Source organism: Bos mutus, chromosome 3 (assembly GCF_027580195.1).
Source record: "Bos mutus isolate GX-2022 chromosome 3, NWIPB_WYAK_1.1, whole genome shotgun sequence".
Lineage (NCBI taxonomy): Eukaryota > Metazoa > Chordata > Mammalia > Artiodactyla > Bovidae > Bos > Bos mutus.
Genome location: NC_091619.1, coordinates 26,975,720 through 26,992,718, shown reverse-complemented (window position 1 = coordinate 26,992,718; position 16,999 = coordinate 26,975,720). Strand labels below are relative to the sequence as shown.

The following is a 16,999-nucleotide window of genomic DNA, read 5'->3' as shown; positions in this document are numbered from 1 at the left end:
AGATATGGTCTTTTTCATCTGGGGTGAGAGTGGCATTTAGGATATAATATATGTCACTCCATGTGAGGTTATAGGCCTGGGAGAGTCTCAGAATTCTTTTCTGTATCTGGTAGGATTTTCAGAAAATGATCCTAACTTTTCTTCTATCTGGCTCTTCTGACAATGAAAATGGCACGTGGACTCAGGTGGGGCCCTCTGGTCCTGCCACCTCTCTCAGGGGAAATGTTTTGGGTACAGGACCGTGTGGGAGGAGGAGAGAGAAGAGGGGAGGTGGAGTCAGGGAGATGGGTTAGCGGGGTTGAGGGGGAGTCAGGAGAGGTTTTGGAATTGGATGAGGGGGAAGGAGAGGGTTGGTGGGGTGGTGGATAGGGAGGGGGCTCGTCTGCTGTGTCAAACTTTGGGGGTGCAGAAGGTCTTGACCGGCGGTTGAAGAAGAAGAGCCCTTTTGTTTGGGAGGCAAGGTGCATAGAAGGACCTCATGGGTGGAGCAGTTTTTGCATAGGGAGGGCCTGTTCCAAAGGGCCCAAAAGGCTTGGGCATGTGGGACCTCCAACCCTTTGCCATTCCATTTGAGGAACTTAGTGAGATCTGATAAAATATTGAAATAGTAAGTCCCGAACTCAGGCCAGCGGTTTTGGTTGTCTAATTGGTATTGAGGCCAGATCTGTATACAGAGTCGTTTTAAGCGATTAGCTTTGAGTTCAGTGAGAGAGAGTGGCTTGAGATTTTTAAGAACACAGGCCAGAGGGGAATCCTTTGGGAGAGATTGGCCAGACCCCATAATTGAAAGGCAAGCAGAGGCTCCTACTGGGAGCTTAAGGCGTCACCCCTAGTTGCAATAGGAGTTACGAGAAGAGAGCTCTGTGTCGAGGTGGAGCGTCCCCCACCGTTGCCTTCAGAGTGGCCTTAGGCTGGGGGTCCCCAGGACCCGGAGAGGACTAAGTTTTAGGGCGCTTCTAGAAAACCGTCCGGATTGGATCTTACCTTAATTTAGGGGCCGGCTTGAATGGAGTGTTGCATGTAAAGCGGTTGAATGGCAAAAGGCTTATGTCCTGGAGTTGGTCAGTCTCATGAAAAAGAGAGTGTAGAGAAAGCAGGAAGAGAGAGAGGGAGAGAGAGGCCAATATTCCTCGTGGTACGTGGAAAACCAATAAAGCCCTTACACAGGACTTGTACCGCTCATGAAGGCACAGGGCGTCCTCTCAAGGAGCCTGGGCAGGAAAGTGAGCTCGGCAGGCTTCCACTCTCCAAAGAGCTGTCCATGGAGAAGGAGAAGGAACCTCAACCCCCCGGGTTTTGGCACCAAAAATGTAAGGTCAGGAGTTAGAGTAGGCGAGGTTCAGAAAAAGAACGAGACTGGCACTCTACAGGATCAGATCACCTTTAATGAGGCGAGCAGGGGCAGCAGTCAGATTAGTGAGCTGCTGCACTTATCTAAGAAAAGAGTAAGTATATATAGGCATGTATGTAGAAAGCTACTGTCTTAAGGGGGCCTGTTCTTTTCCAAGGTTGCTGGGAGTAGTTATCTCTTAAATGGCTGGGGTAAGGAGTTCTGGAGATGGGCCAGAGGCTGGGCCGGCTTGGAGCTGGGCGTAATCAACCTAATGTCTATTTTTTTCTTCTGGTGAGAAAGTTCTTTGTTTTGTCTAGAATGGTGGGGAGGACCTGGAGGGGAGTTTTAACTCCGGGCTACCTTGAGCCATGCAACTTTCCTTTACCTCCTGTCTTCTTTCATAGAAACTAGTACATAATTTTATTGCCTCTTCGAGGACTTTTTGAGGATCAAATTCTGTATCAGTCAGGATTCAGTCCCAGAAGCAGAACTGGGAATTTTAAGTGATCTATTATAGGGAATAAGTTGATACAATTGTGAAGGTGACTAAACAAGTCCAAAGTCCATAGGCAGGTTATCAGGAAGGGAACATCATAAGCAGGCTAGAACCTACCAGCATGAATGTTTGGGAGTCTTTCATTTCACTCTCTTTCCTTTTGTATCAATTGTCTCTCCCCTCCTCACAATGATCATTCTCATCATTTTACAAACATAATTTTTTACTTCATGTTAACAGCAACAACAACAATAATACAAAGTAAAAAACATCACTGGACCTTACAACTCAATCTAGATACCATCCTACTTCTCTGCTCCTCTTCACAACTAAAGTGAAAGTGAAAGTTGCGTCTAACTCTGTGTGACTCCTTGGACTATACAGTCCATGGAATTCTCCAGGCTAGAATACTGGAGTGGGTAGCTGTTCCCATCTGCAACCCAGAGAGCTTCCCAACCCAGAGAGCTTCCCAACCCAGGGATCAAACCCAGGTCTCCCGCATTGCAGGCAGATCCTTTACCGTCTGAGCCACCAGAGAAACCCTTCACAAGTAAATTTCTGGCCAAATGAATAGAAAATGTTTCTATCCATTGCATTTTGCTACCTCACCATCTCCCGTTCACTCTTCAATTGGCTCCCTAATACCTTTAGCTGCTTACATCCAGACTTTTTGTTGTGTGGGAAAAATAACAGACTCCTATTTGGGGTTTAAGTGGATTTTTTGTTTCTTGACTCTGAAATTGGTTTTAATTAATTCAATCATCAACTACTTTCATGCTGCTAAATTCAATGGAAGTTTCTCTCTTTATCTTATTTATCTTCTCTCAGTAGCATTCTACTCTATAGAATACCTTCTCCATGAAACACATATTTCCATTTATGCCTTTAATGCTTCTTTCGTGGTTTCTCTATTCACTTTTTAGCTGCTGCTGCTGCTAAGTGGCTTCAGTCGTGTCCGACTCTGTGCGACCCCATAGACGGCAGCCCACCAGGCTCCCCTGTCCCTGGGATTTTCCAGGCAAGAGTACTGGAGTGGGGTGCCATTGCCTTCTCCACACTTTTTAGCTACTCAGTCTATTTTGTGAGTTCAATTTTCCCAAAGCAATACTTAAATATTGGAATTCCTCAAAGCTGTGTACAACTACTTTTTTTCTTCCAAGGTGATCTTATATAGTTCAATAGCTCTAAATACCATCAGTATCCTGGTAACTTCAAGATTATTACCTTCAGTATTGACATTTCTGAATTTCAGCCTCATGTATGTAATTCTTTGCTTGACATTCTAGATGCTTCATAAACATTTTAATCTCAACGTGGCCAACACTGAACTATTGCTTTCTCTTAACATCCATGTCTCTTCCACTCTTATACATCCTAGTAAACAGTAATGTAATCTGTCAACCAGAAATATGGAAGTAATCCATTTTTCCTTATTTCCATCATCCTTAGTGTGGTAGGTACTATGGATTGGCTCACTTAGTGTCCACTGCAATTAGCTATTCCCTGTTTTTCTCTACTTTAGAGACTGGAAAGTAAAATATCAATTCCTTAGCTTCCCTTGCAACTGAGTGGTTAGTGACATAGGTTTTTTTTTTTTTTCATGACATAGTTTTGATTAAGGAAATATAGATAAATGTCTCTGGAAGTGCTTAACTTTCTGAATAAAGTATCACTAAAAGAAAAATTTTGCAACTCTGTTTTTCTTACTGGAACTTATCTGTGGTACCTAGAAGTACCACATCCATCTTGTGACTGTATGGTTCAAAGTCATATGTTATTATGTAACAGCAAAGAATAAAAGGATCTGAGACACAGATGAGATCGATAGAACTGCTTATTCTCTGACTTCTTTTTGTTCAGGGCGGGGGTGAGGGGGAAGCCTCTACTTAAGTCATTGTAGTAGAGTTTTCTGTTTGTTGTTGTTTAGTTGCTAAGTCATGTCCAACTCTTTTGTGACCCCATGTACTGTAGCCTGTCAACCTTATCTGTCCATGGGATTTCCCAGGCAAGAATACTGGAGTGGGTTGCCATTTCCTTCTCCAGGGGATGTTCCTGCCCCAGGGATCAAACCCACGTTTCCTGCTTCTCTTGCATTGCAAGAGGATTCTTTTACTACTGAGCCACCTTGGAAGCCCAGAGTTTTCTGTTATTTGTAGCCAAATGCAATTTATGACTCTAACCACCCAATCCATCAGCAAGTCCTATGGGTTATACAACAAAGTAGATCTTGAATCTGCTCTCTTGTCTCCTAATCTGTATCACCACCATCATCTTAGTCTAGGTTACCATCATCTCTCACCTGGAGTACTGTGATATTCATCTTACGGGTTACCTCACTTATTTTGCTCTCCTCCCCCATATATTGCATCAGAATTACGTGAAAATAAAATTCACTCATTCAGTACTTAGTTAAGAATAGAGGAGAATTACTTCAGCTTAACAAAGAGCGTGTATAAAAATCTTAGCTGACATCACACTTAATGGTGAAAAACAATGCTTTCTTCCTAATTTTGGAAGAAAGGTAAGCATGTCCACTCTCACCACTCTTATTGAACACAGTACTGGAAGTTCTAGCCATTTTAATAAGTCAAGAAAAAGAAATAAAAGACATACAGATGGGAAAGGAAGATATAAAACTATTTCTCAAGAAAACCAAACTATTTCTCCTTGCAGATGATATGATTGTCTACATAGAATATTCCAAGGAAAAGAAAAATCTCTTTAGAGCTAATAAATTCAGCAAGGTTGCAAGATACAAGAACAACAGAAAAATGCAATCATATTTCTATAAATCAACAATGAAGTAACTACAATTAAAAACAATACTATTTACAGTCATTCCAAAGAAAATGAAGTACTTACATATTTACTTAGCAAAACATGTACAGGATTTATATGCTGAAATTTGTGAGGAAAGAAATCAAAGACCACCCAATTAAATGAAGAGGTATACCATGCTCATGGGTTGGAAGGCAATTCTCCTCAAACTGATCAGTAGGTTTAGTGCAATTCTTATAAAAATCCTAGCAATTTTGTGTGTGTGTGTGTGTGGGTGGGTGTGTAGAAACACACAGGGCTCAGCTGGTAAAGAACTCACCTGCCAGTGCAAGAGACGTAAGAGCTGTGGGTTCGATCCTTGGGTCGGGAAGATCCTCTGGAGGAGGGCATGACAACCCATTCTGGGACAGTATTCTTGCCTGGAGAATCCCATGGACAGAGGAGCCTAGAAGGCTACAGTCCATGGGGTTGCAAAGAGTCAGACATTACTGAGGCAACTTAGCATGCATTTTGAAATTTATATGAAAAATTGTCTCAGCACATGTCCCAGAATGACTAAGACAATCTTGAAAAAGAAGGGTAAAGTGAGAAGATTCCTCCACTAAAAATCACATTTTTTCTAGTTAGCTACTGCAAAAAAGTGAGATATGGTTGTGGTGGAGAGATAGATAAATTAATTGACAGAATAGTGAAACCCAAAATATACTCACACATGTATGCCCAACTGAATTTTGACAATGTGCAAGAACAATTCAACAAAGGAAGGATCACTTTTTCACAAACAGTGCTCAAGCAATTGACTACTCGCTCAGTATTCTTGCCTGGAAGTCCCACGGAAAGAGAAGCTGAAGGGCTACAGTCCATGGGGTCACAGAGTTGAACACGACTGAGGAACTGAACACAGACAATCAAAACAAAACCTTAAACTTCGTATCTTATAAAAATAATAACTAAAAATGAATTCTAGACTTGAATGTAAAACTTAAAATATGAAACTTTTAGAAAAATATATAGAAGAAAATTTTGGGAATCCAGAGGCAAGGAAAGAGTTCTTAGACTTAATACTATTAGTATAATCCATAAAAGGATGAACTGATAAATTATGCTTCATCAAAATTAAAAACTTTTGCTCTGCAAAAGATTCTGTAAAGAGGATGCAAAGACACACTACAGATTAGGAAAAATATTTGCAAAACCACATTTGCAACAAAAGAGTACTATCTAAAATATATAAACAACCCTGAAAACTCAATAATAAAAAGATGAACACTTCAATTAGAAAATAAGGAAAAGGCATCAACAGACATTTCCCCAAAGAGGATAAACAGATGGCAAAAAAACATGTGAAATGACATTCAGTATGATTAGCCACGAGAGAAATGCAAATGAAAAGTGCAAGCTACCACTATACATCTATCAGAAATGCTAAAATTAAAAATCGTGACAATATCAAATTCTGGCAAAGATTTAGGGAAATTGGATCATTTCTATATTGCTAGTAGAAATGTAAAATTATACAGTTATTCTGGAAAAGTTCGACAGTTTTAAATAAAATACAATATACAATTATCATAAAACTAGAAGTTATATGTTTGGGCTTTTACCTCAGAGAAATGAAAACTTATGTTCTTATGTAAATCTGTACATGAGTATTCATAGCAACTTTATTTGCAGTAGCAGAAAATGGAATTAACCCATATACCCTTCCAAAGGTAAATATTTATACTGTGGTGTGCCTGTAACTGGAGAAGGCAGTGGCACCCCACTCCAGAACTTTTGCCTGGAAAATCCCATGGACAGAGGAGCCTGGTAGGCTGCAGTCCATGGGGTCGCTAGAGTCGGACACGACTGAGCGACTTCACTTTCACTTTTCACTTTCATGCATTGAGAAGGAAATGGCAACCCACTCCAGTGTTCTTGCCTGGAGAATCCCAGGGACGGAGGAGCCTGGTGGGCTGCCGTCTATGGGGTCGCACAGAGTCAGACACGACTGAAGCGACTTAGCAGCAGCAGCGGCGGCATGCCTGTAACTGGGCTTCCCTGGTGACTCAAGATGGTAAAGAATTCTCCTGCAATGCAGGAGACTGGGTTTGATCCCTGGGTCAGGAAGATCCCCTGCAGAAAGGAATGGCTACTCACTCCAGTTCTTGCCTGGATAATTCCATGGACAGAGAAACCTGGAGGGCTACAGTTCATGGGGTTGCAAAGAGTTGGACATGACTGAGGGACAAACACCTTCACTTCTTCATGCCCATAACCACAGACTACTACTCAGCAATGAAAACAAGCAAACTATTGATATACACAACAATTTGGATCAATCTCCAGGGAACTAATGTTGAAGGAAAAAAGCCAATCACAAAAGGTTACACATGAGCTTCCCTGGTGGTCCAGTGGTTGAGAATTGCCTTGTGATGCAAGGGGCCCTGGTTTGATCCTTGGTCTGGGAGGATCCCCCATGCTGCAGAGCAACTAAGCCTGTGTGCCACAACTGATGAGCCTGCACTCTAGAGCCCATGAGCTGCAACTACTGAAGCCCTCACACCTAGAGCCTGAGCTGCAAGACAAGAGAAGCCACCACAATGAGAAACTCATGCCCTGCAGCCAGCAGGTAGCTCCCGTTCACTGCAACTAAAGAAAGCTGGAGCGAGCAACAACAAAGGCCCACCACAACCAAAAATAAAATAAATTAATAAAAAAGGTTACACAATATATGATCAATTATATAACATCTTGAAAAGACAAATTTTTAGAAATCGGGGACAAATTAGTGGTTGCCAGAAGTTGAGAATGGGGAGATGGAAGAGGGAGGTGGGTGTGGTTAAAATAGGGTGACTTGAGGGATTCCTAATATTGGAATTATTCAGAATCTTGATTGTGTGATGGGTTCGTGAACCTACAAGTGATAAAATTGTACAGAATTTAATTCATATGTGTAAATAAGTATAGATAAAATTGGGGAGCTCTGAATAAGGTGTTTTTTGTCAATGCCCCTATATTGGTAGCTACATTATACTAGTTTTACAAATTGTTATCACTGGGGGAAACTAAATTAAGCACATGCTCTATCTGTATTATTTCTTAAAACTGCAAGTAAATCTACAATGATCTCAATGAAAATGTCAATTAAAAACAAAACATCAAAAGAAAACAAAACAAAAAATATACTTTAGATGGTGTCTTTTCTGCTTAAAATCCTTTAGTGATTTCTCATTATGCCCAGAATAAAATTCAGACTTCTCCAGGCGGGTGACATTCAGCCGGCCAGTCGGGGCGACGGGCTCTCCGTCCTAGGACCATGGCCCAGTTTGTCCGTAACCTCGCGGAAAAGGCCCCGGCGCTGGTCAACGCTGCTGTGACTTACTTGAAGCCTTAGAATGGCCACATTTTGGTACTATGCCAAGGTTGAGCTGGTTCCTCCAACCCCTGCTGAGATCCCTACAGCAATTCAGAGCTTGACAAAAATTATCAACAGTGCTAAAACCGGTAGCTTCAAACAGCTCACTGTTAAGGAAGCTCTACTGAATGGTTTGGTGGCCACTGAGGTGTGGATGTGGTTTTATGTTGGCGAGATCATAGGCAAGCGTGGCATCATGGGCTATGATGTTTGAAGACCAATTTTTAACGTGTGATTATATTTGCTTTATTATTCAAGTGTTCTTGGACCACGTGTGAGCAGACTGCTATTTGAATAAAATAAGACAATGTGTCAGAATCAGTGTTTCTCTATCACACACTACATGGAAGGTCACAGTTTCTCTTGACATTAAGTTGGTTTGTCTTTCGCTTTAATATATTAATACGGTTCTAAATGCATGCCTTTGCTTAGCCTGCAATTGGAAAAGATATATATGAGTACACCAACCTGGTACCTGTATAAATGAGGTTAACTTTATTCTGAAAGCTTGAAATAAATGATATTTAAGCTTTATTTCTAGAAAAGCTGGGGGGAAGGCTTTGAGAAAATGAGAACTTGCTCCAGTAGGCGAAATAATACCATGTGCCAAGCATGATACAGTTAAATCACGTAGCATTAAGAATACAATTTGGGCTGTTTTTCTTTGCAAAAATCAGAGAAAGATCCCTTTGACAACACCTTATTATCAGCTTGAATATAGGCTCCCAAAAGAACAGCATGATGATAATCTGTATATCTTTGTAACATCTTTAACATTAGGACAGAGTGAATGAGAGCAATAACGTATTTTTCATCTGATTTTGATATTTGTTATATTATTAATCTGTCCAGTTTTTAAGGACCTATCTTCGCAAAAATGAAATATCCTGTAGGTATTTAACAGAGTTATGATTTAGCACTGTCCTTGGGTCTAAATAGTATATTATGTCCTGAAATAAATGTAAGTGATTGGTATAAAAAAAAAAATTCAGACTTCTCTCTTAAGGCTGTTATAATCTGGTTTTAATTTCTCTCCAGTCTCATTTTGTTCTGTTCATGTCTTCTGTCACCATTTACCACACTGGCCTTCTTCAGATGTTACACAAACCAACACACAACTAACTGTGTGTTGTTCCCCCTAAAACACTCATCCCTCAACTTGTCCTATGACTAGCTTTTCCTCATCCTTTAGGTGTTGCTTTGGATGTCACTTTCTCAAAAAACCTTCCCTAATGATCTTCCTAGTTACACAGCAAAGAAGTGGGTTAGATTTGTAACTTTTTAGATTTTTTAAAATTGATAATATAGCAACATTAATATATTTTTAATGGCATGTATCTATAAATAGAGGCCAGCTGTGTATTGAGTGACACAATGAAAAGAATAAATTTCAAGAAATTTCCTCATTTGTGCTTATTAAATGATATCAGTGAAACATATGAGCATGAATAGAATGCTCTGTTGACAGAAGCCTGTGTAAAATTTGAAAAATACATTCTACTTTCCTTATTTTAAAAATATCAATATATCTTTAAATACCTTGGAATGAGCATTATGCTAATGTCACAGTAAGTCTAGACTATTATTATAAACCAGGGAAGTACATATAAAAATTTTGTAGCTGTGAAGTTCCAGACGAACCTTTTTTTATTGGCTGCAGCCTCGCTGCTTGCAGGATCTTAGTTCTCCACCAGCTTTTAAACCTGTCCACCTTGATGCTTTTGCACTGTGGTGTTGGAGAAGACTCTCGAGAGTCCCTTGGACTGCAAGGAGATCCAACCAGTCCATCCTAAAGGAGATCAGTCCTGGTGTTCATTGGAAGGACTGATGCTGAAGCTGAAACTCCAATACTTTGGCCACCTCATGTGAAAAGTTGACTCATTGGAAAAGACTCTGATGCTGGGAGGGATTGGGGGCAGGAGGGGAAGGGGGACGACAGAGGATGAGATGGCTGGATGGCATCACTGACTCGATGGACGTGAGTCTGAGTGAACTCCGGGAGTTGGTGATGGACAGGGAGGCCTGGTGTGCTGTGATTCATGGGGTGGCAAAGAGTCAGACATGACTGAGCGACTGAACTCAACTATACTGAACTGAACCATGTGAAAGTGCTGAGTTCTAACCACTGGACCACCAGGGAATTACCAAATCTTTTTTTTTTTTTGTAAAACTAAACAAGGAAGCTGGTTGTCAATGAATTGTAATATCTCAGATGTAATCAAGGTAGAATTGAGGGTATGAGTGGTCAGGATGATACGAATAAGTAAAAAGTTTGAATCATTGAGCATTTGAAATTGTATTTTTTTATTACAGAAACTTATAACTCTGCTTATAAGTAGAAGTTAAAATTGGGAATTATATAAGCAAAAACATTTTATAAATTATCACTGATATTTGTATGTTAATAGTGAAAGAATTGAAGTTCTTAAAAAAAAATGTGTTCTCTTAAGAAACAAATGTTCTGGAGCTTAGAAGTTAAGCAATGCTTTAAAAAAAATCAAGTACTTATATGTTTGTTTTGATATTTCCCTTTCCTTTTTTCATACTTATCCTATCATTTCTTGAGGAAAATGTTTTACATATTAAGGTGAAATAGTAAAAATTGACCTGGAACTCCATCATTTCCAGCTTCATGTAGTTGTTTTGCTATTTTTTCATGTAAGGTTGCTAGTAGAGTATCACTTCTTTTAAGACATAATGTGGAGCCTATTTTTGGAGCAGCGTTCCAAAGAATAGCAAGAAGAGATAAGAAAACCTTCTTCAGCGATCAATGCAAAGAAATAGAGGAAAACAACAGAATGGGAAAGATTAGGGACCTCTTCAAGAAAATCAGAGATAGCAAAGGAACATCTCATGCAAAGATGTGCTCGATAAAGGACAGAAATGGTATGGACCTAACAGAAGCAGACGATATTAAGAAGAGATGGCAAGAATACACAGAAGAACTGTACAAAAAAGATCTTCACGACCCAGATAATCACGATGGTGTGATCAGTGACCTAGAGCCAGACATCCTAGAATGTGAAGTCAAGTGGGCCTTAGAAAGCATCACTACGAACAAAGCTAGTGGAGGTGATGGAATTCCAGTTGAGCTATTCCAAATCGTGAAAGATGATGCTGTGAAAGTGCTGCACTCAATATGCCAGCAAATTTGGAAAACTCAGCAGTGGCCACAGGACTGGAAAAGGTCAGTTTTCATTCCAATCCCAAAGAAAGGCAATGCCAAAGAATGCTCAAACTACCGCACAATTGCACTCATCTCACATGCTAGTAAAGTAATGCTCAAAATTCTCCAAGCCAGGCTTCAGCAATATGTGAACCGTGAACTTCCAGATGTTCAAGCTGGTTTCAGAAAAGGCAGAGGAACCAGAAATCAAATTGCCAACATCTGCTGGATCATGGAAGAAGCAAGAGAGTTCCAGAAAAACATCTATTTCTGCTTTATTGACTATGCCAAAGCCTTTGACTGTGTGGATCACAATAAACTGTGGAAAATTCTTCAAGAGATGGGAATACCAGACCACCTGATCTACCTCTTGAGAAATCTGTATGCAGGTCAGGAAGCAACAGTGAGAACTGGACATGGAACAACAGACTGGTTCCAAATAGAAAAAGGAGTTCGTCAAGGCTGTATATTGTCACCCTGTTTATTTAACTTATATGCAGAGTACCTCATGAGAAACGCTGGGCTGGAAGAAACACAAGCTGGAATCAAGATTGCCGGGAGAAATATCAATAACCTCAGATATGCAGATGACACCACCCTTATGGCAGAAAGTGAAGAGGAACTCAAAAGCCTCTTGATGAAAGTGAAAGAGGAGAGTGAAAAAGTTGGCTTAAAGCTCAACATTCAGAAAATGAAGATCATGGCATCTGGTCCCACCACTTCACGGGAAATAGATGGGGAAACAGTGGAAACAGTGTCAGACTTTATTTTTCTGGGCTCCAAAATCACTACAGATGGTGACTGCAGCCATGAAATTAAAAGACGCTTACTCCTTGGAAGGAGAGTTATGACCAACCCAGATAGCATATTCAAAAGCAGAGACATTACTTTCCCACAAAGGTCCATCTAGTCAAGGCTATGGTTTTTCCAGTGGTCAGTTGGACTGTGAAGAAGGCTGAGTGCCGAAGAATTGATGCTTTTGAACTGTGGTGTTGTGGATGTCCATTCTGAAGGAGATCAGCCCTGTTCTTTGGAAGGAATGATACTAAAGCTGAAACTCCAGTACTTTGGCCACCTCATGTGAAGGTTGACTCATTGGAAAAGACTTGATGCTTTTGAGAAGGGGATGACAGAGGATGAGATGGCTGGTTGGCATCACTGAGTCGATGGACGTGAGTCTGTGTGAACTCCGGGAGTTGGTGATGGACATGGAGACCTGGCGTGCTGCGATTCATGGGGTCTCAAAGAGTCAGACACGACTGAACGACTGATCTGATCTGAGAGTCAACACAAATGAATTATAATGCAATGACTTATTTTTTGGTTCACTACTAACAATTCTCAGATACAGACCTATCATTTTAAAAAGTAAACAAAACTCTATGTGAGATGACTTGGAGATTTTTATCAGGAATTCTACTCATAATAGATGAAAACTTTTGAAGAATTCATCATCAGTATTATAGTCTGAATTCAGAAACCGGAGGTGGACAAGATCAGATGCCAGGAAAAATAGAGAATGTATACTGAAGTTGAGCCATGTTTATGTGAAAGTAGAACTGGGCAGGACTGAGACAAAAGTGTAGAGTCAGATAAAAATACAGTGAGTCATGAGATCAGAAACGGTGTGACCAGGAGAATGGAGTTCAGTGGTAGAACACATTTGTAAACTTCAGTTCAGTTCAGTTCAGTTGCTCAGTCATGTCCGACTCTTTGCAACCTCATGAACTGCGCACACCAGGCCTCCCTGTCCATCACCAACTCCCAGAGTTCACCCAAACTCATGTGCATCAAGTCAGTGATGCCGTCCAGCCATCTCAACCTCTGTCTTCCCCTTCTCCTGCCCCCAATCCCTCCCAGCATCAGGGTCTTTTCCAATGAGTCAACTCTTCACATGAGGTGGCCAAAGTACTGGAGTTTCAGCTTTAGCATCATTCCTTCCAAAGAAATCCCAGGGCTTATCTCTTTCAGAATGGACTGGTTGGATCTCCTTGCAGTCCAAGAGACTCTCAAGAGTCTTCTCCAACACCACAGTTCAAAAGCATCAATTCTTCGGCACTCAGCTTTCTTTATAGTCTAACTCTCACATCCATACATGACCACTGGAAAAACCATAGCCTTGACTAGACAAGCCTTTGTTGGCAAAGTAATGTCTTTGCTTTTTAAACTTTGTAAATTTGCTTCTGTACAAATGTCTTAAAGGAGTGAGACTCTGAGTCTGGTATCCAACAGACTTTATATATGTAAGAGACAATAAAGAGATCACCTGATGCGAAGAGTTGACTCATTGGAAAAGACTCTGATGCTGGGAGGGATTGGGGGCAGGAGGAAAAGGGGACGATAGAGGATGAGATGGCTAGATGGCATCACCGACTTGATGGACATGAGTTTGAGTGAACTCCAGGAGATGGTGATGGACAGGGAGGCCTGGTGTGCTGCAATTCATGGGGTCGCAAAGAGTCAAAGACACAACTGAGCAACTGAACTGAACTGAACTGAGTGAAATTATTTATAAATCCTATTCAACTGCTTGGATTTTCAGAGTTTCATTTCTGCTACTAATTATCCATGATAACTTGAAAAAGGGATAGTATCTGTTTATGTTGCAGTTTTTCTTAGCCATAAACATGAGAGAGTTGGATTAGATGATTTGTACACATCTAACATTACAGCAGTCTATAAATTATTATTACACACTACTAATTGGTTTAACCGAAATAGCAACCCACTCCAGTGTTCTTGCCTGGAGACTCCCAGGGACGGAGGAGCCTGGTGGGCTGCCGTCTGTGGGGTCGCACAGAGTCGGACACGACTGAAGTGACTTAGCAGCAGCAGCAATGAAACTTCAAGTTGAATTGTTACAGCACCTATATTAGTGGAGTTAGAATTTAATGGTTTTTCCCCTTTGCTTTATGTATTACTCAGTTGTTTGTAGAGGCCCAATGTTTTGAAATAAAAATAGAATGTCAAATTCAATTAAGAAAACAAAGTTTTTACTAAGTAAACAATAAGAAACTCTGGCAGAATATGACTTGGAAGGTCTCAAAGGCTTCTGTCCTTAATGATCTGGGTGCTATTTGATTTGTGTGAGCTTGTAACTGCCCTTGCTTTGACTGAAGAGGACTAGGTGGGAAGTTCGTCTCTAAGATAGAGATGAAGCATTGCTCTGCAGACTGTCTATAGCTTAAGTTTATGCAGAGTGCCCCCTCTTTCCACTCCTTAATAAATAGGGAAACGGCTCAGTTGCTCCAGATGGAAAGTTAAAGTCATTGCTAAATCTGTATTCATTCTGTTAGGAAAAGAACAATCTCTAGTAATATCATTGAACTGTGAGTATTTTGTTCTCTCTAAAATAAGAAAAATGTATTTTGTGCTGTCTAAATCGGAGAAGGCAATGGCAACCCACTCCAGTACTCTTGCCTGGAAAATCCCATGGATGGAGGATCCTGGTAGGGTGCAGTCCATGGGGTCACAAAGAGTTGGACAAGACTGAGCGACTTCACTTTCGCTTTTCACTTTCATGCATTGGAGAAGGCAATGGCAACCCACTCCAGTGTTCTTGCCTGGAGAATCCCATGGATGGCGGAGCCTGGTGGGCTGCCGTCTATGGGGTTGCACAGAGTCGGACACGACTGAAGTGACTTAGCAACAGCAGCTGTCTAGATTAAATATGAATGTTAATTTTGTTGGTAACTTTATTATTAAACTATTAAATAATATTAGTTTTAGATATAAAAAAATAATAAGATATTCTTTTTTGAGATCCCTGGATTTCACTAACAGTAAATTAATTTTGCAAGGTGAATAAGACAATTGTTATTACTATGAGAGTCAAACTGTAAAAAACATTTTCCCCTTGAAAATAAAAAATTTAATTAAGTAGATTACACAGTAATTTGATTCCTAAAGAATGACAAGGTAATTTTGGACTGTAGTTGGACTTGATATTTGATGTGATAAGTCATTCCACAGTGCTGTTTACTGTTATATTTTAAAAATTAAACTTTTTTTAAATAAAGAACTTATTGATAAGCTACTTTATTTTTTGAAGCAATAGATTGTAAATTCAGGCCACTTGAAATAAATTCTAATAAAGGTGTATTCAGGGAATTATACTTTTGTTGAAAACTCTATGATTACATAATTATGAAAATTATGTCAGATTATGGACATAGACACAAAAATATTTCTATATCCCTATAGAATATATAAAATATATAGAATATATAAAATATTACTTTCATATTTATGAATTTTCTAAATATTTAATCTATTTTCTCTGTCTATCTTATGCTGTGAAAAATATCTAACATGGTATTAATCACTTTTTTCACTTAGAACTGTATGGATGATCTGATTAGATTTATACGAAATGTCTAGAATAGACATATCCATAGAAACAGGAAGTTGCTTTGTAGTTGTCAGGGATGGGGAGGAGGGAATTAGGTGTTATGCTTACAGATATAGGGTGATCATTTTGGGGTGACAAAAATACTCTGGGATTAAGTGATGGTACTTGCTACACACTCTGTGAATATTTTAAAATCCACTTAAGTATACAGTAATTTAAAAGAATGAATATGATGTTATGTAAATTACATATGTAATTTGTTAAATTACAAATGTAAATAACATATTGATAAAGCTATATAAATCCATGAGTAGACTTCACAGTGTTAAATTCTCCCTGTATTCAAAAGTTAAAGGATAAATTCTTATGAAAGAATCAAGAACCCTTATTTTGTGTTATTAGTCAAATATATTCTTTTCATTTTTCCAGGTTCCAATAAACTCAGAGAATTTTGGCTCAAAAAAGCACTACCATAAAAAATCTTTTTTAGTAGATACTATAATGAAAACTAAAAGGTTTTTCTTGTGAAGCAATCTATTATTTTTTCAATTAAGTCAGTTTTAAGCAACGCATTATTCATGATTCAAATTACATATATTGTAAGTATAAAAATGTGAAAACTTAAAAATTCTTTAACTGATAGATGTACTTCTTAGGAATTGATGTTTTTCCTGTTAAGATTTTAGACATATGAAGATTTACTAAGATCAGTTTATGGCTAAAGCAGAGGAGATGCAAATTCATTTATTCAATTAAGGTTTTTGGCAATGGCATCCCACTCCAGTACTCTTGCCTGGAAAATCCCATGGACGGAGGAGCCTGGTAGGCTTCAGTCCATGGGGTTGCTAAGAGTCGGACACGACTGAGCGACTTCCCTTTCACTTTTCACTTTCATGCATTGGAGAAGGAAATGGCAACCCACTCCAGTGTTCTTGCCTGGAGAATCCCAGGGAAAGGGGAGCCTGGTGGACTTCCGTCTATGGGGTCGCCCAGAGTCGGAAACGACTGAAGTGACTTAGCAGTAAAATAGCTATCATAATCTGTGAAAAATACAGTTTTTTATAAAGTTGTATTTGTTAAACTAAAAAACAGACTTTGCCCAGGGCAAATTGATCCTCTTGATAAAATCTCCTCTCTTAACTAAGTTATTTTCTTTTAAAATAAATATTTACTAGGAAAGATAATGAAACAGAATCATTCCAAGCCCATTGTAACTTTTCTCTTTGTTTCAATAGGATAGGAAGTTTTTAATTACACACCTCTCTCTATGTTGTTAATAATTTACCTAAATGTTTTTAAACTAATTTTATAAGCTTATTGTTTCTGAAAATTTTGTTTTTCCATGAATACATACTGTTCTATTGATACTTCTATTAGTTAAAGAGGGAGGGGACATATATATACCCATGGCTGAGTCATGTTGATGTATGGCAACATACACAACACGGTATTGTATGTGACACAACACAGAACACAAC

General features: G+C 39.4%; 1 pseudogene; it reads left to right on the top strand.

Annotated features, from left to right (window-relative positions):
* The first annotated feature begins 7,860 nt into the window (after positions 1-7,860).
* LOC102288266 (ATP synthase subunit g, mitochondrial pseudogene) lies at positions 7,861-8,979 on the top strand (annotated as a pseudogene).
* Positions 8,980-16,999: the final 8,020 nt, after the last annotated feature.